General features: G+C 31.7%; 1 protein-coding gene across 1 annotated transcript in view; it reads left to right on the top strand.

The window, feature by feature from the left end:
- The window catches only part of gus (gustavus), a 156713-nt gene that overhangs the window by 47050 nt on the left and 85613 nt on the right, over positions 1-24050 (top strand). The window contains exon 2 of the mRNA XM_065500992.1: positions 10747-10945. The gene's annotated coding sequence lies outside the window, so the exon portion shown is untranslated. The remainder of the gene's footprint in view (positions 1-10746; positions 10946-24050) is intronic.

Below are 24050 nucleotides of genomic sequence, written 5' to 3'. Positions count from 1 at the left end.
TAGTTAGTGTGGTGGATTTCGTATCTGAAGCTGATATAGCTAGCATACTTTCAGGCATAGATAAAATATTTTTATTTTCTGATTGAATTGAATTTTCTTTTGTTTGACAATCATTAGTTGTTGTCAATGCGGGGGAACAAGAACGAGCGCGGTTAACAGGTTTGGCTGTTAAAAACAAGTTGTCATCTATTCTTCTGTTTGTTTTGTTTATATTTTTTTCGTCTACATTAACTGTAACGTATGCATTTCTGCCGTTTACACTTAACCTTCGCTCACTGTTTTCGTTGAAGAGACTCATTTAAGAGTATTTGTAATTACTTTCGTTAACACTCTTGATCTTTATTTAATAGTCAATGCACAAAAAAGGTTCAAAAAAAGAAAAAAATATAAAGAATTTTTTTTACTTATTTGTCTTTTAGTTGTTGTTTTGATTTTTTATTTAATAATATTATTAAAAAATAAAAAAGCGTCCTTTCGCGTAAATAATAAACAGGTGATATTTATATTTATTTTCCGATAGATACATTAAAATAACGTGTTGACTCGGAGTAAAAATAAACACGTCCGAACTGAACTAGAACTGTTTGTTAATTTCAACTGCTGAGGTTGATGTTCAAATTCTGGATTGGGCAAGTTCTGTGAATCGTTATTAAATAGCTGTTGCGGAACAAAGCGTGGCTGTTGTTGTGCCATTTGAGGATGTTGAGGTTGTTGTTGCCCTCTATTATTAAAATTATATGAAGTCTGTTGGGAGTTATTTGGAAAATAAGACCTACTTTGTCCGTTATTTTGGTTATCGAAAGAATTACCGCGTTCAGAACGTAATGACTCCATAATTAGCCGAGGTAACATCAACTGCATATTTTGCATCTCACGCATGATAGATGCTTGAGCAGACTCTATTGAGGCACTCACATATTGCCTAACCTCTTCGTTAACGTTTGGGTGAACTTCCTCATTAACTGTGGGTAAATTCTGATTTGCTTGATTCATATTATTGGAGTTACGTCTTACTGTACTACAGCCTTGATAAATTTAATGTTATGGACCTAATATACCAAAAAAACGAGCTACTAAATGCGAGCATGTCTAAAAAAACTAGTATTCCTATTTTTATATTATATGTATATTAAACTGAAATAACTCTATATCTACATTTCAAAAATTATGGAATTCTGAAAAAAATTATAAATATTGTAAACAGTATTTATGCATATACTTATGCACTTCCTTTTTCGAAAAACTAAAAACTAAACGAAAAACTTGTATATTAATGCCCAGTTTTTGACTTGTTATTTAAATACGTATTTAATTAATTTTTACTTAAAATTAAGTTGTATTTAAATACAGTTTGAGTTTTTCAGTGCTACATAATTTGTCTTATTTAAATTAGATAAAAGTATGGTAGCACTACTAAACATGAAAAATTTATCGATAGTTTTGTTTAAAACAGCTGTTCAACCAAAACAAAAATTGATACATTTTGCCCAATAAGAAATAAAAGTTTGCTAAACAAAAAATTAATGGTAGGAAAATGTACGAAATAAGCTCCAATTGCCCCGCATCGGAATTGTAGTTTTTGCAAGACGCTGTTTTTGGCAAGACGCCGTTTTTTTGTTTTTTCTTCATAACTATAGAGTGAAAAAAAAACCAAACAACAAAAGTCAGCTGTCAAAAACATATGGTAGTTTATGAAACTTAAATAGAATTTAAATGGCCAAAGTTGGCCATTTAAGTATCATTTAAAAAAGCACTGAGAAACTCATTTTCGTATTTAAATAGAACTTAAATATAATTCATATTTAAATACGAAGTCAAAAACTGGCTCTAAGATAATTAGTAAATATTTAGAATAATAATATATCATGCAATTACTTATTTGGAAATATTAGTTATTAGTGTAATTAATAACGGTTGATATATGCGTGGCATTACATAAAAGAAAATTTATTGTGGTTTGATAAAATAAACAGTATGATCCTTTTCTCAATTCTATTGCAATACGTCACACTCATGTAATTTTCTAAAGTTATTTAGAATATTGAGCTTTGTATAGATAATTGTGAAATGTAGATTCCTTTCATGTTTCCAATAACACCAAAAAACAAGTAGATCTAACTCATGTCTACCAAATATTTACATAAAAAATGTTTGTGAAATTGTGGAATTATTATTTGCTATCATCAAATTAACTTTGGACAGAACACGAAACAAACACAACAAAAAGTTGAGCTTCGTGCCATCTCCTCTCCTCTCCACCAAAACAAATAAACTCATAGCTTTATAGCCTTTGGATTATGCTTTTTGTTTGGATTCGATTCTGATCGACGACACTTAGCTCCCCAGTATTCAATTTCTGTATCGGATGACGTAGCAACTCAGGTATGGTAACTGTATTACCTTCCAGGACTTACGTGATTTTCTAAAGAAGCTGTCTACTGGTCTTAAGCAATTTCAAAAAAAAAAGCTTAACGTTGGGCGCCAAATTGTGATGAACAACCTTTTTGCTTAGCGGTGGACGATGGCACGCTGGTCTTATGGCTGTAGCTCGCCGGAATGGGAGGGGTTCTTGTCCACCTAAGGCCATCACAATTAGAAAACGTGCCAATATATTTGGTGGATGTCAACAGCAAATTACACAAAGAACAGTGAACAAAACAAAACGCTAAAGAGTTCCCTTTGACAGACGGACGGACATTTGACGATAGCAAACTTCACATCTTGGACATGTTTAGGATCATTTCACCAGGACTAGCTGTTGTTGTCCTGGACAGGCAGCCCACCCCGTATGACATAATTCAGTCATCCATGACATAACCGTTAGCCTATGGATTTAAAGTGATTTTGAGTTATGTCCCTATCACATATACTTTACCACTTTTTTTTTATGTTAGCCACATTTCAACCAAAAAAAAATAGTTATTCCATGATTAGCGCTATATAAATCATTTCAAAATATAATGTTTATTTTAAAATTAAAATACATATATAATTAAATCATAATAACAAATAAAATTATAAAAAATAAAAAATAAAATTTCAAAATTTATTGAAATTTTATTTATTATTATTTTGTTATTTATTTAGAAATTTACAAAATTCTTTTTAAATTTTTTTATTTTTTTATTTAATTTTGAAATATATTTTCAAAAATTAGTTTTGAGATTTGTTATCAAATTCAGTTTTGAAAATATTCAATTAGTATCTAATTTTCATTTAGTGATATTTATTTATATTTTTTATCAATAATAATATTTGGTTATTATTTAAATTAATACTGATATTTACTTATTTTTATTTTATGCGAATTAAGTTTCAATTTATAAATTAATTCGAATTTATTCTTTTCAATTTTATTGTCGAATTGATTTAAATTGTTTTGGAATTTACTCAGTATTAATTTTTTTATGTTCGATTAAATTTTATTTAATTTAAACATAAAATAAATACAGATTTTTAATTGTTAGTTTGAATTAATGAATGAAATGAAATCTATTTTTTTAGTTAGTATTGGTTAATTTGTATATATAAGACAAATTAAAGTAGTAAACTATATGATATATTTCTAAATTTTATAGTTTTGCATTTGTTCCACAATATAAATTTAATAAATTGGTGTTATTTTTTATACCCTTCACCTTCGTGAGAAGGGTATATATAAGTTTGTCATTCCGTTTGTAATTTCTACATTTTTCATTTCCGACCCTATAAAGTATATATATTCTGGATCCTTATAGATAGCGGAGTCGATTAAGCCATGTCCGTCTGTCTGTCTGTCTGTCTGTCTGTCTGTCTGTCTGTCTGTCTGTCTGTCTGTCTGTCTGTCTGTCTGTCTGTCTGTCTGTCTGTCTGTCTGTCTGTCTGTCTGTCTGTCTGTCTGTCTGTCTGTCTGTCTGTCTGTCTGTCTGTCTGTCTGTCTGTCTGTCTGTCTGTCTGTCTGTCTGTCTGTCTGTCTGTCTGTCTGTCTGTCTGTCTGTTCAAATCAGTTTTCTGAATACCCCAGATATCTTCGGGATCCAAATCTTCAATAATTCTGTCAGACATGCTTTCGAGAATTTTGCTATTTAAAATCAGCAAAATCGGTCCACAAATGGCTGAGATATGAGGAAAAAACCAAGACAACCTCGATTTTTGACCTATTTTTTACCTGGATATCTGGATTACTAAGACATTAATATAGACAATATGGATATCTAATGATAGATATTTCAAAGACATTTGCAACGACGTATATAAGACCATAGTAAGTTGGACCTACAATGGGTCAAAATCGGAAACAAATTTTTAACCCGATTTTTTTTTTTTCAAAAAAAAAATTTAAAAAACCAAAAAAAAATTTTAAAATTTAAAAAAAAAAAAATTTTTGAATTTAAAAAAAAAATTTAAAAAAACAATCGAAATTTTTTTTTTCCAAAAAATTAAAAAAAACAACTGGAAAAAAAATTAAATTTTGTTTACCTAAAAATATTTAAAATTTTGAAGTATAATTTGGTGAAGGCTATATAAGATTCGGCACAGCCGAATATATCACTCTTACTTGTTTTTTATAACATTTAAAAATGATTTTAATTAGCCTCTTTTTTATTCAAATTTTAAGTAAATTTAAAAATATGCTTTTGTGTCTAATCACCAAATTATAATATGGATTTAATTTTACTTTCTTCAAAATTTCCCAAAATTTCAATATTATTAATTTATGTTTTTCTTTTTTTATAGATTCGAATATATATTTTCAGGCTTAACTTTTAATATATGATTATTTATGAGGAGGATTTAGTCTAATTTTTTTGAGGTTATGTAATTCCTTATATTATAACCTGTTTTTTTCTCACGAGGTTCAAGAGGGTCATAAATTGTATGGGTCGGTTACCTGAGTTTTCGGCTTCACGTTTAGATGTTTTAATTTTCACGTTTTCTGTTCTGTAATATGCCTACTCTTCCCACAACAATTTTACCATATAAAGTTGTTGACTTTAATATTTTATTGAGTACAGCTTTTACTTTAATGTTCCTCTTCTTGTGTGACACAAAATAATTAATACTTCTTTCTATATTGTTTTAGTAAGATTCAAATCATATTCAAATTTAATTTTGTTTTAAAGTTTTGTAATACACACAAAAAAAATTAAAGATTAAAGATTAAAAGATTAAAATTTAATTGAAAAACGTTTTAGCTCTTAAATGACTAATTGAATTTGGATATACATTTTCTTTTGTGCAATTGTATTACTTTGCTTTCCGAAATTTAAATTTGATTATGAATTGAATTTATTTAGAGATAATTAGCGATGTTTTAGTGACTTTAACAATATCTTTGATAAAAAAATTTGAAACACATTTCAAAATTCTCAAAGATTACTTTTTTTTATTTATTATTAGAATTAATTTTTTTTTATCAATTATATTATTAAAGTATAGCTAATAATCTTATTTCTTCATCATAATTAATCTATATACATATATAAAAATGAAATGTAATGGCATCACATGAGAATGGCTGGAGCGATTTGGCTGATTTTTTTTTTATTAGATTCTAAATTTTTAGGAGATGGTTTGTAAAGAAAAAAATTCAGAACTTCCGGGTAAAAATCGGATTTTTTTTTTTTGAGTCCATTCCCAGTGTGGGTTGGAGAAACTTGAAGAACTAACATTAGTAAATGCAACCGGGCGAAGCCGGGGCGGTCAACTAGTATTTCATAAACTTAAAATTTAAACCGGCTCAATTTTCTTACCTCAATATATTTAGTGCTTTTTTTTTTAAATTCAAATTATTTATGCCGTAAACGCAATGGTGTGGTTACCTCTTCTATACGTCACTATATGATGTCTAATCTTGAATGCATTTGCACGTGCAAGTGCAATTATAAACGTGCATTTTCGCATGGTTGATTTCACGTGCATTGTTGTGGTTGTATTTATTGACACCATTTAGTTACAACCCTACATTACCGTGTATGGTATTCATGATGTTACTACCATGTCAACGAGGATGGTAACTTCATGTAACAGTTTATTTTTTATAAATAAGTAGATTAAAGAAAATTGAGCAGTCCAAACAGAAAGTAAACAAAACACAATTATAAAAAAAATGACATGCTGGTATTTAACTAACAAGTCACCTAGGCGATTCTCCATTAAATCAATGTTACCATGAGGGAGATAAACAACCCCTAAAAGTAATATTGTGTCAGAGTGACTGATTTCAATAAAAATGGATTCAAATACACCAAAGTCCGTAGATTTAAAAACAACCTTGGCCTTGAACTTATTGGTAATATATAAACCAACTCCACCGCCTCTCTGACCATTGCCTACATTGGTAGGATCAATATCTCCTCGACCTGGCCTATCACTTCTATAAAAAGTGTAACAAGGAACAGATACAACATTGGAGGATATGTGCGTCTTAAGCCATGTTTCACTCACGCCAACAACATCAAGTATGCAATCTTGTAAAATATTACGATTTTCATCCAATTTAGTAGATCTATGTGACGTATTAAAACTTTGGCAAATAAAATGTCCAATTTTCAAATCATTTAAAGAGTTACAAAATTTAGAGCGCAAATAAATATTATCGTTAATAATTTTGTTGTTAACTGTTGCTAAAAAATACACTAATATCATTTATTATGTTTAAATTGGAATATATTTATTTTCGATTTCTGAAAAATTAAAATTTTGAGTTGTGTCACTTTTGAACAGGATGCTAATTATTATAAAAAATATTTTACCCGTATTCTGAACTTTATAACAGTGAGAAATCCATAACAAAACTGAAAATTTTATAACTTTTGTATTGAGTACATATGCTATGTTCATAGTAAGAGCATTTTTGTTTCCAAAAAAAGTATTGTTTAATTTTATAAAACAAAATTTACGTCTGTCTGTTTAAAATACGAAATTATCCACAAATACTCTCTGTTGATAAGGGTTGTTTGGAATTGAAATGGTCCATGATTTCCCTTGCCCCATATATTGTCCCTGGGAATAGTTTTTTATCAGTCATAAATATATTGATTATGCGGCAATCCTTATAAAATTTTGCACAAAATAAGTTGTAAGTACTCTGAAATTATACTGTAAAGTATTGCGGAAATCGGGCTACATTTGTCCCTAGTCCCCTTCAGTAAACAACTTGAACGCTGTGCTAGTTGAAAAAATTGTCAAGCGGGGCACCCGGTGGGTTAAACTAATTCGGGTCGCTGAATTTAGTGGTGCCAACCGTTTTTTTAGGTTAGCTCGTATTTTCGAGATATTCCGTTATTTCGATAATGGAGGAGGATGCACAATATACAGTGGCGGCCAGCTATTTACAAATACTTGCATTTTTTCATCAACTGAATTTTATGTGCGATAGAGCCAAAAGGGTGTGATAAGGGTGTGAAATTTATTATTAATACATATTTCTAGTTTCTCAAAAATGTTTGGAAAAATCGGTACAACATATATGGACAAAGATATGTGGAAATACGTTGACCCACCTCAGCGAATATACGCTGTTAATAACATGATATGACCGAAACTAATGGAACTAAAAATACGAAATTTGGTCCGAATATTTTATAATAATAAAAATATAATTATATAAATTGTAGAAAAATCATATGTGTTCGTGGTAAATATGTATGAATTAACACACTTGTGTGTTAAAACAGTCCTTATGCATACATATTTGTGGAAATATTTGAAAAATTAATTGAGAATCACATGGAATTTAGCAAACAATTTTGTTCTTAATTAGCTGGCCGCCACTGTATATTCGCGTAACTTAAAAACGGTTTAGCTTATTGAATAAACTAAAAATTCCGCAATAGAATTATCTTTAAGTAAGACTAAAACTTTTTTTTAATTTGAGCAGTTGTTTTAGAAATATAAATTTTTTCTGCAAACAAAAATAGTTTTTTTTAGGAAAATTTCGAATTTTTTGTTTTTTAAAACGACATAAATAATTGGAAAATGCAGCCAAAAAAAAATATATTTCTTACATCATTTGTTTACATCATTTGTATATGGATTTTGACAGATCCATTACACTGAGTGTTATTTTTCAGCTTACAGCTTTGACAGTTTTTGTATACATATAAAATATGTGCTGGTCTGATAACACCATCTTATAAATTTAGTGAGAATTTTGTACATAAACATCAACAATTCATAAATAATTTGAGCGTTGAAGTAAAACATTTAATTTTCATCACCAGCACCGTTTTTGTCCGAAGAAATTATTCAGTAAGTAGTATTTAATTGTTTGTCTGACATTTTGTAATATTTCTATGCCATTTAGGATGTTTGATGAAGATTTACTACCTATAAAATCACTATCAGATTGTTCATTTAACGTAGCAGATTACGAATGTATTGCAAATAGGTAAATATTATTTTTAGGTTTTTGGAATACTTTTTCACACTTTGCTTCTTAGTACAAATGAAGTCAGATTTTTCATGGAGTAATAGATAGATATTTAAAAAATATGGAGATCCACAGTCATCTCCTTCTCATCAAACTACTTGAAAATATGCCTACTAATAAAACCAAATTAAAAGTTTTAAGGATGCTTCCAAATGATTTCTACTCCTATTCGCTGGTTGCAAATAAAATGGAATATCGAAATGTCCCATTTTCTAAAATTAAAGTTATATTATATCAAAAAACCGAAGAATTAAATATTCAATTTAAAAATTCATGTAGAGATAAAGAGTTTCGGAAGGCAACGTTGATAAATCCAGCGTAAAAAATGCTTTAAAACTCCAAAAGATATTTTAGCACATAAATTACAGGTTTTGGCACCGTCGGCTGTTTCCAGCGATAAAAAAAGATATTTAAGACTTATATTTTTTCCAAATATTGACAAAGGTTGTTTTAAAAATTTGCTTCCAATTTAATTTTTGTCTTAAAAGAAACTTTGTACCTTATATTCTCTTAAAAATGTTATATTAATACATTAGAAAAGTTTTTTTTAGTTTTTTATAAAAACAGCAGGAATAAATATAAATAGAAAATTTAATTAATAAAGATTTGTATTCCATATTCAAGGGGATTTCCACATAAAAAATACTTAATACAAAGAAAACCCAAAAAAAATTGTCTGTATGTATGGAATAGACCCTAAAAAGTGAAAACAAAAATAAAAAATTGATATAGACTATAACACACGAATTTTTGTTTTCATTAAAATCTTAATAACTTTTTCTCAATTTTACATAACGGTGTATAAATCTATAATTTTGTTCAAAACCTATGTCGAAATCAAGTGTGAAAATTTAAAAAAATTATATCACGTAAATTTTGAGAAAAGTTTATCTAAACCTTCTTTGTCGTTTTTCTCAATAACAAGCGTATGGGTCAAACCAATAATATACTGACGACGTGTTAGTGAAAAAGTACTAAATATGTGTTAGTAACTAAAATGTAGATGTGTTGGTGAATTTTTAATTTTCACCAGACACACAGAGTTTTATAAAAATGTTTTTAATTTTCATTTGTTTGAATTTTATTTGATTTTTCAATACCAAAAATAGAAAAATATAGTTTAAAAAATATAGTTTAAATTCTACCACAGAAAAAATAAAATATCAAAAATAATACGTGTTTTTTGATTATAAAATTATGTGTTAATGAATTAACGTGAATTGAGCTATATTTAATCAACAATTTTCAGTTCAAACGAGAAATGTAAACAAGTGAAATGTCTTGAAGTTTTAACTTTTAATTTTTGATAAAATAACGTGTTTTATACATTATTACTTTAACACTTATAATTTTATATTTTTTTAAACACTTTTAGCACACTTTCATTGTTAAAAAGTTTCTATTTTGCACAAATCAAGAAACAAATATTTTTGGAAATTCTGACATGTAATTTTTTGTTATGTAGAATTTAAACTATAGGACAGATTTAAAATTTTTGGTATTGAAAATTCAGACAAACTCAAATTTAGAATATATTTATAAAACTCTGTTGCCTGTAGAAAATTTAAAAGTTAGCAACACATGTGTAATTTTGTTACTCACATGTTTAGAGTTAGGTACTTTTTTACTAACACATGTATGGAGTTAGGTACTGTTGTCAAACAGTTGGACTAATTGTTATACTTTGGTAGTAAATAAGAAATATAACGAAAGACAAGTTCTAAGAAAAAGACCTATGTCCATGAAAAAATACAAACTAAGCAATAGAAAAGGCTCTAAGTCCAAAAAATCTTTTATCTCGGCAAATACTTTTTCATTTACGCGCATAGAAAACAAAGAAAAATACAGAATTCAAAAATGTTTACGCAACGTACACATTTCGATTCTTTTAAATTAAATGGGAAAAAAATATTATTTAATTGCAAAATTTTTACAAAAACTGAAAAAAAATCATAAACTAAAAATCATTTAGAAGAAAAAATTATTTTATTAATAAAAAATTATTTTTCGGCGATAAACCGTTTTTTTGATGTGGATTTTTAGTCTTCAATAATAGGAGTTGTATTTTTTATTTTTTTAATTTAAGGCATGATTGAAAAATAGTTAGTTTTTGGATAATTTGGAAATACAATGCGAATTCATTTATAGAATGTTTGTGTTATAACTAAATTTTGTCATAAATATCAGAGTTAATTGTTGGTGCATTGTATTTGCCTACAGTATTGCAAATTGTATATTTTGTCACATCTGTTAATGGATAAAATTGTTTTCATATAGAATTTAATATACATATTTGTATGTATTGTGTCTTAATTTTCTAATTGCTCTTTCAGAATCTCCGTAAGCTGTGGGTTGTTTCCATTTTCGTGCTTTAAATTGTATTTGCATCAGATCATCTAAAAGGTGTTCGTTTAAATTAAGGTCTGGATAAAGGAGAAATAGACAACAAAATTGAAGTTTTATATGCAGTCCATGTTCCAATATAAAATGCGCAGTTCTTAGGGACTTTATCCCGGAGTTAGTCGTTATAAGGTATGCGAACTATTAAGCACATTTTCTATTTTGTTTAAATAATATTGATAGAATATATAAGAAAGTAAAATAATTTATTATTCAACAAATTATAAATACAGTGAGTGTCACTCAAAATCGTACAACATATTTTTTTTTTAAATATTATGAAATTATACAGGTATAATTATATAAAAAATTAAAATTCATTTTATTAATTGGAACAAAAAATATGTATTTCAACAAAAAAGTTAACAAAACCTCAATTCTTTAAAAAAAAATATTGATGCATATTAAAGAACATCACAAAATTCATATTTCACTTAAATTCGTACACTTATATTAAATTATAATTAAAACTTTAAAAATTAAAAAAAATGTTAATATTAAATAATCCTAATACTTTGTAGGGTATCCTTTGCTATTTTTTAGTGCCTGTACGATTTTAAATGAAGCATTGATATTCTGGGCACTGATTACCCAATTTTTTTATTTGTAGATAAGGAAAATTAAAATTATACCGTATTTTCTAATAGGTAATAGCACACACAATATAAAAATAGCATTTTAAAATATTTCCAAAACATTAACTTTCTAAAACTAATGAATAAAATTGTACTACTATGCTGTACGATTTTAAGTGACATTCACTGTACATATGTTTATTTTGGCCGAAAAAGGGTTCCGTACAATAAATCAATTATCGGTCTTAACCGACAATTGCACAGTGGTTTAGAAACGTTTTTTTAATAATTCGGTAACTATTGGAGATATTGTTACGAAATTTCACATGGTTGGAGCAGAGGTATTTTCAAGTTGGTTTACAGTTGTTCAGCTTCCTGGCCGTAATAGGGATCAGAGGGTGGTCCCTCAAAATTGGTCACCTCGGGTCTCACTATGATCCGTACGTGCTGAAATTTAAAATATAAATAGTCCTTGAGAAAAATACGCTTACATGTCGTTGCCTAAAATGCAAAATAACGTAACATCACTTTTCATAAGTTTATAGGATAAGCAGAAACGATATAAAATGAAAACTACTTGAGATATTGAAACTAAATTTTCAAATTTGAATTACAATGACACTAGAAATATATTTTATAAAAAAACAATTATTTCAAAGCACACATTAAGTTAAATGGCTTAAGTTTTTTGAAATGTTGTTTTCTGAAACAAAAAAACGTATCAATATAAATTTTTATGAAAAAATAAAAACTTAAATAAAAATATTTTTTTTGACGTCCGAAAAATTTATAAAATAAATTTATTTTTAAAATATCAATCTTTAAGACCTAAGGTTTTCATCAATGCCAAATACTTATATAAAATGCTTACATTTATTCCACAAATCTTGCCACCTTTCAACAATTTTAACGTTTTTAAACAATCTTGAGCTTTTTCGAGGATCGGTGCCTTGCGTTTTTAGAATTTTTTACTCAAACCTAATTTTTTTTTATATTGGCTAAATTTGGTTACTTCTTCGGAGAAATTCATCCGCTTAAGAGCTAGTTTCTGAGATAAAGATAATCTACATTCTTCGCTTAAACCTAGATTAAACTAAAAATTGTGTTCCTCACTTATTGTTTATTTACTATATAATCTAGGTTTAACTGAGCATCATTGGTGAGTTAAACCTAAGTATAAAATGCCAAATCACAAACAGATGAAATATAAAATAAACAATTCAGCACAGCAGCCCTTTGTTTTGATTTGCTTTATTAACATCAACATAATTTTTGAACACTTTAATTTTAATTAATAATTTATGTTTTTGAATTATTGACTTTTTACATAATTTAATATAATTTAATCGCATCGAAAAAGGCCTGGCAACGCCATGCAAGAATAAAGTAAAAAATTGTGTTCTTAAGAAAATTAATTTTAAAATATATAAAAAAAAGGACAAATATTGTGGTTTTATATATAAAATATTAATACAAATAAAGTTTTCAGGCTAATTTTTGCCTGTTCACACAATACAGTTTTGATAAATATATACAGTCAGCGTCTAAAAAAAGTGTACAACTTGTTTTTACATTTAAAACATTTTATTTACATATTAAAAAACTATTTGTTCTCCAGTTCTAGTATATTTAACAAAACATTTAATTGTTCTCTTGCAATATATAAACAAAAAACTAAACTAGTTCAACTGCAACAAAAACAGTAACAACAAAACCAAAAATACTCCATTTTTAACGCGTCAAAAGAAAGTGTACAGTTTAGGGAAATTAGAAGAAAAAACGTGTTTACTATTTTATTTGACATCTTTTGGGTTTTAAAACAGTTTCAAGCCTCCTTGGCATTGTTTCTACCAATTTTGATGTCACCGATGTTGGGATGTTGAACCATTCTTCCTGCAGGATTTCGTGTAGAGAGTCATTGCTGGTAATATTTCATTTTCTGATCTGTCTGTCCAAATGCTACCACAGATGTTCAATGGGATTAATGTTCGGTGACTGTGGGGGTTGTTCCAGTTGTTTCGGTGTATGATACAACAACCATTCTTTAACAAGTTAAGAAGTATGCTTCGGATAGTTGTCCTGTTGGAAGATCCAGGTTCGGTCTAGATTTAATTTTCTAATGATGGATTCCATATTTTCTATAAGACTGTTTAGGTAATCGGTTTTGCTCATCAAACTATCAATAAATATGAGTTTTCCCATGCCACTTGCCGCCATACAGCCCCACACCATCACCTAACCACCACCATGCTTTACGGTGTTTAGTACATTTTTTGGTCGAACTCTTGATTTTTGCTTCTCCAAATTTTACTAATTTTTTTACTTCCGAAAATCTCAAACTTGCTTTCGTTTGTAAACAGCACATTATTCCAAAACAATTTTCTTGGTTTTTATACCTGTTTGCGAATTCTCGAAGTCGCTCTTTATTTCGTTTGGAAATGTGGGGTTATTCTCTCGGAACTCCACCATATAGAGCATTTGGGTGTCGCGCTCGGCGAACCGTACTGTTACTAACTCTCACCTCAGACGAATCTGTTAATTCTTCGCATAATTTTACTGCACTTACTGTGAATACTTTCTTCACTGCTCTCACAATCGATCGTATTTCAAGGTTGTTAAGGCGTTTTGGTGTTCCGGCACGTTGCTGATCTTCTAAAATTCTAAATTTTTTTTGTTTGTCTATAATTTTTTTTACAGTATTATGGCTTCTTCCTATTATAGAGGAGATTTCACGTGACGATTTGCCTTCATTTTTAAATTTTATGACTTACTTTCTTGTTTCAATTGCTGTTTGTTTTCCCATTTTGGTTTTAAAGTTCTCGCGATCAAACAAGAAAAGCTACTATCTTAAAATCTCATGAGACTAGCAGCAAGATCCACAAAAAATTATAATCTAGGCAAAAATAAAGAATAACAATATATTTTTTTATGTAGCTAGAAAAATCTTATTGCAATTCTAAATGTGTACACTTTTTTCTGACGCGTTAAAAATGGTGTATTTTTGGTTTTGTTGTTACTGTTTTTGTTGCAGTTGAAATAGTTTAGTTTTTTGTTTATATATTGCAAGAGAACAATTAAGTGTTTTGTTAAATATACTAGAACTGGAGAAAAAATTGTTTTTTAATATGTAAATAAAACGTTTTAAATGTAAAAACAAGTTGTACACTTTCTTTTGACGCTGACTGTATTACAAATAAAAATCTGTATGAGCTGTTTGGAGGTATCATTGATACTGAAGAGTGATCGATAATAGTTTTGATCTATATACGTCTATTTTCATTGCTGGCTGAATTTCGTATTTAAATTGGGATCCAACTACAGTGTTTACATATTTATTGGCTCTTCCGATTTTGTTCTCTGCAATATTATAATTTGTTATTCTGCTGTTGCACCCTTGCTGCATTTTATTTGTTTATTTTCATCAGAGCTGGGATTTGCTAATTATGTTTGGAATGGTCCCGCATAAAGATGTCTTCAAATGCCCTGATTGCAATAAAAATGTTACAAAAACTCAAAATAGTGTTGGATGTGCTTACTGTGATTATTATTATCACATAGAATGTGAAAACATTTCAAATGAACAGCATACATTTTTAATGAAAAATAAAATATTGAAATTTATTTGTCGACATTGTTCCATTAAGCCAAAGTATTGTTATATACAGGAGGAACTCAGAAATGGCTTTGCAGCACTCACTGCCTTGTTCCAGAAAGATTTAGAAGCAAAATTTCAAGAAAATAAACGTAAGCTTGATGAACATTTGGAGAATGGACTCAAAGTAATTCAAACAAAAATTGATGAACTGAACAACTTTAACAAAAGTTTACCTTCAAATGATGCTGACCAATTAAAGTTTGAATTGCAGAATTGCTTTGATGTTATTAAAGTTGTTGACAATGTTTCTAAGTTTAGAGTTAACAAATAGTATTCTCCAAAGACGTCTAAATCGCTCGGACATTATTATAAGAGGTCTGACAAAGAAAATAAAAAACTTACGTGAGCCCATCAAAAGAATTAGTTCACTGTGCAATATTTGTATAACTGATTCTGATATTCATCACTGTACGTATTTTGCTGGTGGAAAAACTGTGCTTGTGAAATTTAACTCTGTACAAATTCGTGATAGCATAATGATTAATTACAACAAAAATCGTAACTTGCTATTAAGGAATGTGCTTTGTATTGGAGACAGCAGTAATCAATCAAAAATATTTTTATGTGATCACTTAACTGATGCAGCCAAAAGACTAATGATAGTGTGTCGAAATCTAAAATCTGATAGGAAAATTATTCGATATAAATTCATGAATTATGATGTACCAAAAGCCAAAATAATCATGTTGGATCAAAACGTGAAGATGCTTACCTACGAAGAATGTGTCAACCTCTGTGATGGACGTAATGATTTGAGTGATATTTCTTTTACTTCCGAAAATAATTTAATTCTTGGTGATGTATAAGATATGTTATTTGTTATTAATAGTAGTAATTTTTAATATTTTATATACATATATATTTTTTTAAATTATTTCAATAAGTAATTGTATATAAATTGAAAAGTTATAATTATCTCACTTTCAAGTTTCTGCAGCAGATTGATGCTGAATAAAGTTCATTTGATATTAAATATATATTTTTTTATTAATTTATATAATTATTTCAATATATGCTTTATTAACTTGTACTCTTCATTTAAATAATTTGAACCTAGATATGTTGTATATGTTAAAACGTTTTATGTATAATCTGTTAAATGTAATTACAGTTGATGTTTTGCTTTCAAAAACAATTGTTTGCAGTTTGAATTATCTGAACTTTCATTCTTTCGCATCCTTGCATTTATGTTTTATGCGATCGTGTAGTATTTCTCAGTGTCTATACGTGACAAAAATCTATATGACTGTAAGTTTTAGTTGTTTTTACATTTATTCTTGATATGTTTTTGAATTTCATATTTTTATCACGTGTAAACCTTGTGTTAAGAACCGATGGCAATACCAGTTTTTATTTTATAAAAATTTGTTTTTGAGTGAAAAAACTGTGGCAACACCGTTTAGGTCAGACGTATTTTTTTTAAGCGCAGAGAGATAAATTTTTAATATTTTATTATATTTTGATTTTACGGACTACTTGCATAATATTGCAATTGTATGTCTATATTTTTGCCCCATGACAAAAAAAGTGGCGACTTCTATGGTTGCACCGACTGCTGTTTTAGATAATGGCTGCACAAATGGTGAAGAAGAAAATGGTGTCCGCCAATAATAGTTTACAATGTAAACATAAAAGCATTGGTAGATACATTAAAATCTACTATTCCGGATTTTTCATTTAAGGTAAAAAATGTTAATAAAAGTAAAAGTAAGCTCTATTTTTCTGACCACAAAGTTCATTCATCTATGATGGCTATACTTAGAACAAAGAACATTCATTCCTACTCGTTCACCCCAAAGGAACTCAAACAACAGTCGCTACTTTTACGAGGACTGGTTGGTGATACAGAAAGTGAAGCAATTAAGATGGAACTTGACACTATTGTCCCTTAGGGTGGCCCTTAATAAACGAAAGTTGGATTTTGGCCATTCTCACCCCCCAGTTTGGTGAACATTAGTAAAAAATCATCCTGAAAAAATTTTAGATAAATCGGTTGGGGTTAAGACGTGCCGCAAGCCCTCTGAAGTTTTGAGATGCATTTATGAGGGAAAAAAATGCATTTTTTCAGTTTTTGTAAAAATTTTGCGCTGAAAAACTTACTTTTGCAATTTAGTATAAAAGAATTGAAATGTGTACGTAATTGTCGTTCTAATGAGATATAAAAAACAGAAATTGGTCAAAAAATATTAATGTTATTAAAAAATCGCCAGGCCATTAACGTGTCTCAGGCAACTAGAACAAGAAATGTAGCAACAAAATTAACATATTGTTACGTTTTAACCTTTTCAAAACGCTGGTTTATTTCCTTTAAATAAACCGGATACTTTTGATTGCAAATAAAAGCGGTTTAGTAGTTTAAAAATTGTAACAACTCTTTATTTCTTTAAAATGTACAACAACAACAGAATTAAATAGCCACACAATGTTTTTTTATACACGTTTATAAATTCTCAGAATTACAAACACAATTTATAATGTACACGAATTTACTTTGAAAACACAACACACTTTAAGGCACTTAGATGATGTTTATTCGAAAAGCGTCTCTGATAAACTCACTAACGACTGCAACCTCTGCCACTATTTATAACACTGCATTACCATCTAGAAAGCTCTTTAACTGTCAAAGTTCGAATATTCTAGATCATACGCCATCTGTGGTGTACTTTCTACAATGTTCTTTAACTGATTATTCGAACTCGAATACAGCGTTGCCAACTTACGATCAAATCAACTGAAAGCTTTTATTTAATAATGCCCTCAGGCTCTTTTCTTTCTGTATTCTGTACACCACGTCGTTTAATTTCTTAATCACCTTGTATGGTCCATCCCAATGGGTTTGTAGTTTGGGAGACAGTCCTTTCTTGCGTTGTGGGTTATACAGCAGTACAAGTTGGCCTTCATTAAATCCCTCGGAATTCGCTGCTCGATCGTATCTGGCTTTCATTTTGTCGCTGGTCATTTTTATTCGTCTGCGTACGAATTCGTGAAGTTCGTTAAGGTCATCTTGCTCTTGGGAAGTGTTTTCATTACTTGATGAGGGCTTAATACCGAATTCTAAATCACCACGCAACTTGAGTTCTGTCCCGAAGACAATTTTTGCAGGTGTTCGAGAGGTCGAGTCATGAACAGCTGACCTGTATGCCAATAAAAATTTTGGTATGTGTTCAGCCCAGTCCTTCTGGTGTGCACTGACCACTTTTCTTAAATATTCCTCCAGGGTGCGATTGAATCTTTCGACCATGCCATCAGATTGAGGATGCAGTGGCGTTGTTCTGGTTTTTCTTATTCCGTATAAGTCGCACATTTCCTTGAATACGGCGGATTCAAAATTTCTACCCTGATCCGAGTGCAACTCCAGTGGAACACCATAGCGACACACCCAGTTGTTCACAAATACGCTTATAACCGTTTTAGCTTCCTGATTGGGTATTGCATATACCTCTGGCCATTTGCTGAAATAATCCATAACCACTAGAACGTAACGGTTTCCAGCATCACTGACAGGGAAAGGGCCTGCTACATCCATCGCAATCCGCTCGAATGGCGCACCTGAGTTATACTGCTGAAGTTGTCCACGACTTCTTCTTACTGGTCCCTTAGCTGCTATGCATTGTGGACAATTGGCTACCCAATCGGCTACTGCTTGCTGACAACCCACCCAATAAAAACGTTGTTTTAGCTTCTCTAAGGTTTTTGTCACACCAAGATGACCACCACTGGTACCATCATGAAACTCTTTCATTACTTCGTTTATTTTAGAGGATGGTACATCAATTAGATTTGTCACTGTTTTACCGTCAGCACTTTCCCATATGCGGTATAAGCAGCCATTTAACAATTGTAGACTATTCCATAGGGCCCAATATGATTTCATCAGTGTACTTTCGGCCGATATTTCATTGCGGGCTGGCCTTCTGCCTTCTTCTTTTGCCGATATTATTTTTGACAGTATGCGGTCATTTCTCTGCGATACAGACCAATCTGCACTGGACTCTATATGCATTAGTCGAACGTCAATGACACATTCCTTTCTCTCGGCTTTTGCGCAATGCTTGCATTCCACGTTGCAAGGCCGTCTTGAGAGCGCGTCCGCATTGCCGTGTTTCAAACCCTTCCGGTGCTCGATGCTAAAGTCATAGCTCTGAAGCCGCTCAATCCAACGAGCCAGTTGCCCTTCAGGTTGTTTAAATTGCAACAACCACCTGAGGGCAGAATGATCGGTTCTCAGTTGGAAGTGCTGACCATACAAATACTTGTGGAAATGCTTCACACACTCCAATACTGCCAGGAGTTCACGTCGCGTTACGCAGTAATTTCTCTCAGGCTTGGAAAGTATTCGGCTGTAGTAGCCTATGACCTTTTCCGTCCCGTTGATCACCTGCGAAAGCACACCGCCTATTCCGTATCCACTCGCATCGCTGTCTAGCACAAACTTCGCCCCTTGGATGGGATATGCCAAAATTGGGGCTGTACACAACAATTCCTTTAACTGAAGGAATGCCTGTTCTTGAGATTCACTCCACAGGAACGCTCGCGACTTCTGCGTTAGCTCATGTAGGCTTGCGGCAACACTGGCAAAATTCGGTACAAATCGTCGGTAGTGCGTGGAAAGGCCTAGAAAACTGCGCAATTCGTGAAGATTTCTCGGACGAGGCCAGTCCTTTACGGCTCGTATTTTATCCCCATCTGTTGATATGCCGTCTGCTGTTACGCGATGCCCTAAATACTTAACTTCTTTCTGGAACAATGCACATTTCTTTACGCTAAGTTTTAGTCCAGCCGCTGCTATTCGTTTAAGGACTTCTTCAAGGTTTTTCAAGTGTTCATCGAAAGTCTTCCCCATGACAATTATGTCATCGAGGTACACCAAACATGTCTTCCAGTGAAGTCCTTTCAACACATGTTCCATTAAACGCTCGAATGTGGCTGGAGCATTGCAGAGTCCAAAGGGCATCACATTAAACTGCCATAATCCATCACTAGCACTAAACGCAGTTTTCTCTTTGTCTTTTTCTGCAATCTCTACCTGCCAATAACCACTTTGCAAGTCCAATGTGGAGAACCATTTTGTTCCAGCTAATGTGTCCAGGGTGTCGTCAATTCTTGGTAGCGGGTAGCTGTCTTTTTTAGTAACGTCGTTCAGCTTTCTATAATCGACGCAAAACCTAGTGCTGCCGTCTTTCTTTTTAACTAACACAACAGGCGAGCTCCAAGGACTTGAAGATGGTTCGATTACTCCATCCCGCTCCATTTCGTTAACCAACTCCTTCACCTCACTTCGTTTTGCTAGAGGAATACTTCTGGGCGTCTGCTTTATGGGCCTCGCTTCGCCAGTATTTATTTGATGCTTTACAATTGCCGTTCTACCTTGGCTTTGACTTTTTAAGGCGAAGACCGAGGTATGTTTCTTCAGAAGCTGTTTGGCCTTATTTCTATCGGGCGGCGCTAATCCTCCTACCCATTTCCCCACATATTCCGCTAGTAGCTCGTGTTCCTTGGTGGATTTATTGGCATGTTCCGGGTTTTTCTCGCAATTGATTACTGCCTCTGCTGAAGTGCATCGACCTATTTCGGAATTTGGCTTAACGACTTTTACAGAGCTGGACAGGTTAAGCACTCTTACAGGAACTATTTTGTTGTTGCAGTGTTTAACGAGGGCATTTTCTGTTATAAGATCACTTTTTATTTCTGCTGGTTCTACCACCCACAAACTGTTGTCCTCACAATCTCCCTCCATACAGGCCCATACTAAAGTTTCTGACTGTGGTGGTAGTCTCTGATGCTCGACGGTAACTGGCTTTCTTACTTGAGTCCTATTTTCATATCCGACGTCAAGGGGTATTTCCACATTTCGCCAAATCATAACTTTTTGTCCCATATCCAAAGTAATGCCGTGAGTAATCATGAAATCAGCACCAATGATTACATTGTCCACAATATCGGCAACAATAAATACATGATTGACGCTAACATTGGCAATGGTTACTTTCACATTTACTTTACCATAGACAGTGGCTGGCTCCCCAGTAGCTGTGCGCAGACTTACCCCACGTAATGGTTCAATTGTGTTTTTGACTAAATCGGGCTTGACTATGGACTGCGACGCTCCTGTGTCTATAGTAAAAATGTGCTTCTGACCGTTGATGTATCCACTAGTCGTAAGATTGCTATTTTTCTGCTGCATTACTGATATGGAGATTGTGGGGCCCTCAGATGTGGGAGCTAGCTCTTGCCCCATAGTGCTAGCTCGTTTTAGTTTAAAGGTGATTCTTGTGACGATTGATGATTTGACGGCTGGTTGTTTCTTGGAGGCGAAACAGATCTGGTTCGTTTTCTCGGTGCTTTGCAGTTTCGTTGAATATGAACAGATTTACCGCAATTATAACATTTTACTCTGGCTTTGCTATGCTTATCATTAAACGCCTCCAAGACCTTTTTTAATTCATCGACTATATTTCTATCGTCTTCAGCAACAACCTCGATATTGCGCACCTTGCATATTTGCGGCTTTGAAATTATTTTCGCCGTTTCTTGCGCCAGTGCAAATGAGACTGTTTCAGCAAATGATGGTTTAGGTGTAGCACAAACCGCATGTTTTATTTCAGGATCGCGAATGCCATTGACGAATGCCTCTATCTTGATATGGTCCAAAAATGGGTTGTTCTCCCCTGGATAAGTTAGCTGTAGCAAACGCTCGATTTCCAACGCAAAATCTTGTAGCGTCTCATTGGGTTTCTGCACTCTACCACGCAATTCCATTCGGTATAATTCTTTTTTATGTTCGCCACCGTACTTACGTTGTAGCGCCTCCATTATGTCATCATAACAGTTTCTGTTGCTCACTGGCACGCTTTCAAGAACTACCGCTGCATTTCCTTTTAAGGCCAAAATCAATTCGATGGCTTTTTCTTCGTCTTTCCACATGTTTCTAATGGCAACCGTATCGAACTGGAACTTGAACACATTAAATGGTGTGGTGCCATCAAAACTAGGAGCCTTTATTCTACTCGATGTTTCTGAAATAACTCGCACCGGTCCGTCTTGGCATTGAAGATTATTAATTTTCCTTTCCAGATCGAGAAATTTATTATCAACTTTTTGGGATTGTTTTTCTAGGCCGTTCTCTAATTCGGACACCTTTTTGTCAAATTTGGATACTTGCATTTCAAGGTTATCTACTCTGATGTTTATAACCACACAAAGTTCTTGAAGTTTCTCGTCTGTAGCTTTAGAAGTTTCTAAGATGGTTCTAGAATTTTCGTTCAATTTCGCTTCCATGTTCTTGTTGGCTGTTTCAATTTTTTCCATCATAGCCGCGAACATTGTGCTTAAATCCATGCTGCTTGTTGTTGAACGTGTAGAAACTTCCATTTCTTCCTTATACTCGAATTCGTAAGCACCGATGTCAATATCACGCCTCTTGAATTCGTCTATCAGCCTCTTCTGCAATTCTGCCTTATTACCGGCTGTTGGTAGCTCCAACTTACTCAATTCTTTCTTGAGTTGTTCAACTTTTAGTTCCTCAAACTTCATGCTTATTAATTGCAATCCCACTTCTGACACCAATTGTTACGTTTTAACCTTTTCAAAACGCTGGTTTATTTCCTTTAAATAAACCGGATACTTTTGATTGCAAATAAAAGCCGTTTAGTAGTTTAAAAATTGTAACAACTCTTTATTTCTTTAAAATGTACAACAACAACAGAATTAAATAGCCACACAATGTTTTTTTTATACACGTTTATAAATTCTCAGAATTACAGACACAATTTATAATGTACACGAATTTACTTTGAAAACACAACACACTTTAAGGCACTTAGATGATGTTTATTCGAAAAGCGTCTCTGATAAACTCACTAACGACTGCAACCTCTGCCACTATTTATAACACTGCATTACCATCTAGAAAGCTCTTTAACTGTCAAAGTTCGAATATTCTAGATCATACGCCATCTGTGGTGTACTTTCTACAATGTTCTTTAACTGATTATTCGAACTCGAATACAGCGTTGCCAACTTACAATCAAATCAACTGAAAGCTTTTATTTAACAATGCCCACAGATATGTTACAGTTTTACAGCACTGTTACTTGAAAGCATTATGCTACTTTTAAATCAGCCGTTAAAATCGTTATATTTGAATTCAAGTACAATTTCGTAACAATATTTTGATAAATATTAAAATAAAAGCTCATATTTACTTAAAATATATCCATATTTACTTGTATGTGAGTTTTTGTCTTCGTAGAATACCGTTAACCTATTCGTAGGTATGACCAAAAAAATTAATTTTTTTAACGGCAGTTTCTAAACTCCATTTTCAAATTTTTTTAAACAAATTTTAGAATTTTTTGATCATCTCATTGGGATTTATTGAGAATATAATAGGGAATAAAAATGTGAAAAAATTATGAAAATATCTCTTACAGTTTTTCGGTACCTGCGATTTAAATTTTGAAATTTTCTAGAAAAACTAATTTTTTGGCCATATTTTGGCAAATGATCCCAATTTCCTTACTCTTATTTATTTTAAGTAAAATCTGTTCAGAATATTATAGTCCAGGTAATTCTAAATATAGTCTGAAAGTTTTCATAAAATCGGAGAACGTTAACCCTTAAATCGTGAAGGTCAAAGGTCAAATTTTTCAATATTTGGAATTTCTAATTGTATATTTTTGGGCCGATTTTGATGAAACTTAACAAAAATATAGCCTTATTGTCCCTGACACAGTTGCTTCTGTAACCACATTTAAAACGCCAAGGTCCATTAAGCAAAATACCGACACGGGGCTCTTTCTGGTTTCCCTACTCCCAGAGAAATCATTGAGCAGTGTTTCAAAAATTCATGGCCTATAAAACCAAGTTATATCTTGGGAACAGCCAAAAAAGAAGGTCGGCAATATACAGTGCCGTAGATGTCAACGCTGGGGCCAGATCGCACGCAACTGCAACTCGGCTTATACCTGCGTGAAATGTGATCAAGATCACGCACCTGGTGAAT

The sequence above is a fragment of the Calliphora vicina genome, chromosome 2 (assembly GCF_958450345.1).
Source record: "Calliphora vicina chromosome 2, idCalVici1.1, whole genome shotgun sequence".
Classification (NCBI taxonomy): domain Eukaryota; kingdom Metazoa; phylum Arthropoda; class Insecta; order Diptera; family Calliphoridae; genus Calliphora; species Calliphora vicina.
The sequence above is the reverse complement of the archived record's forward strand: the minus strand, read 5'-3'. Positions and strand labels throughout refer to the sequence as shown.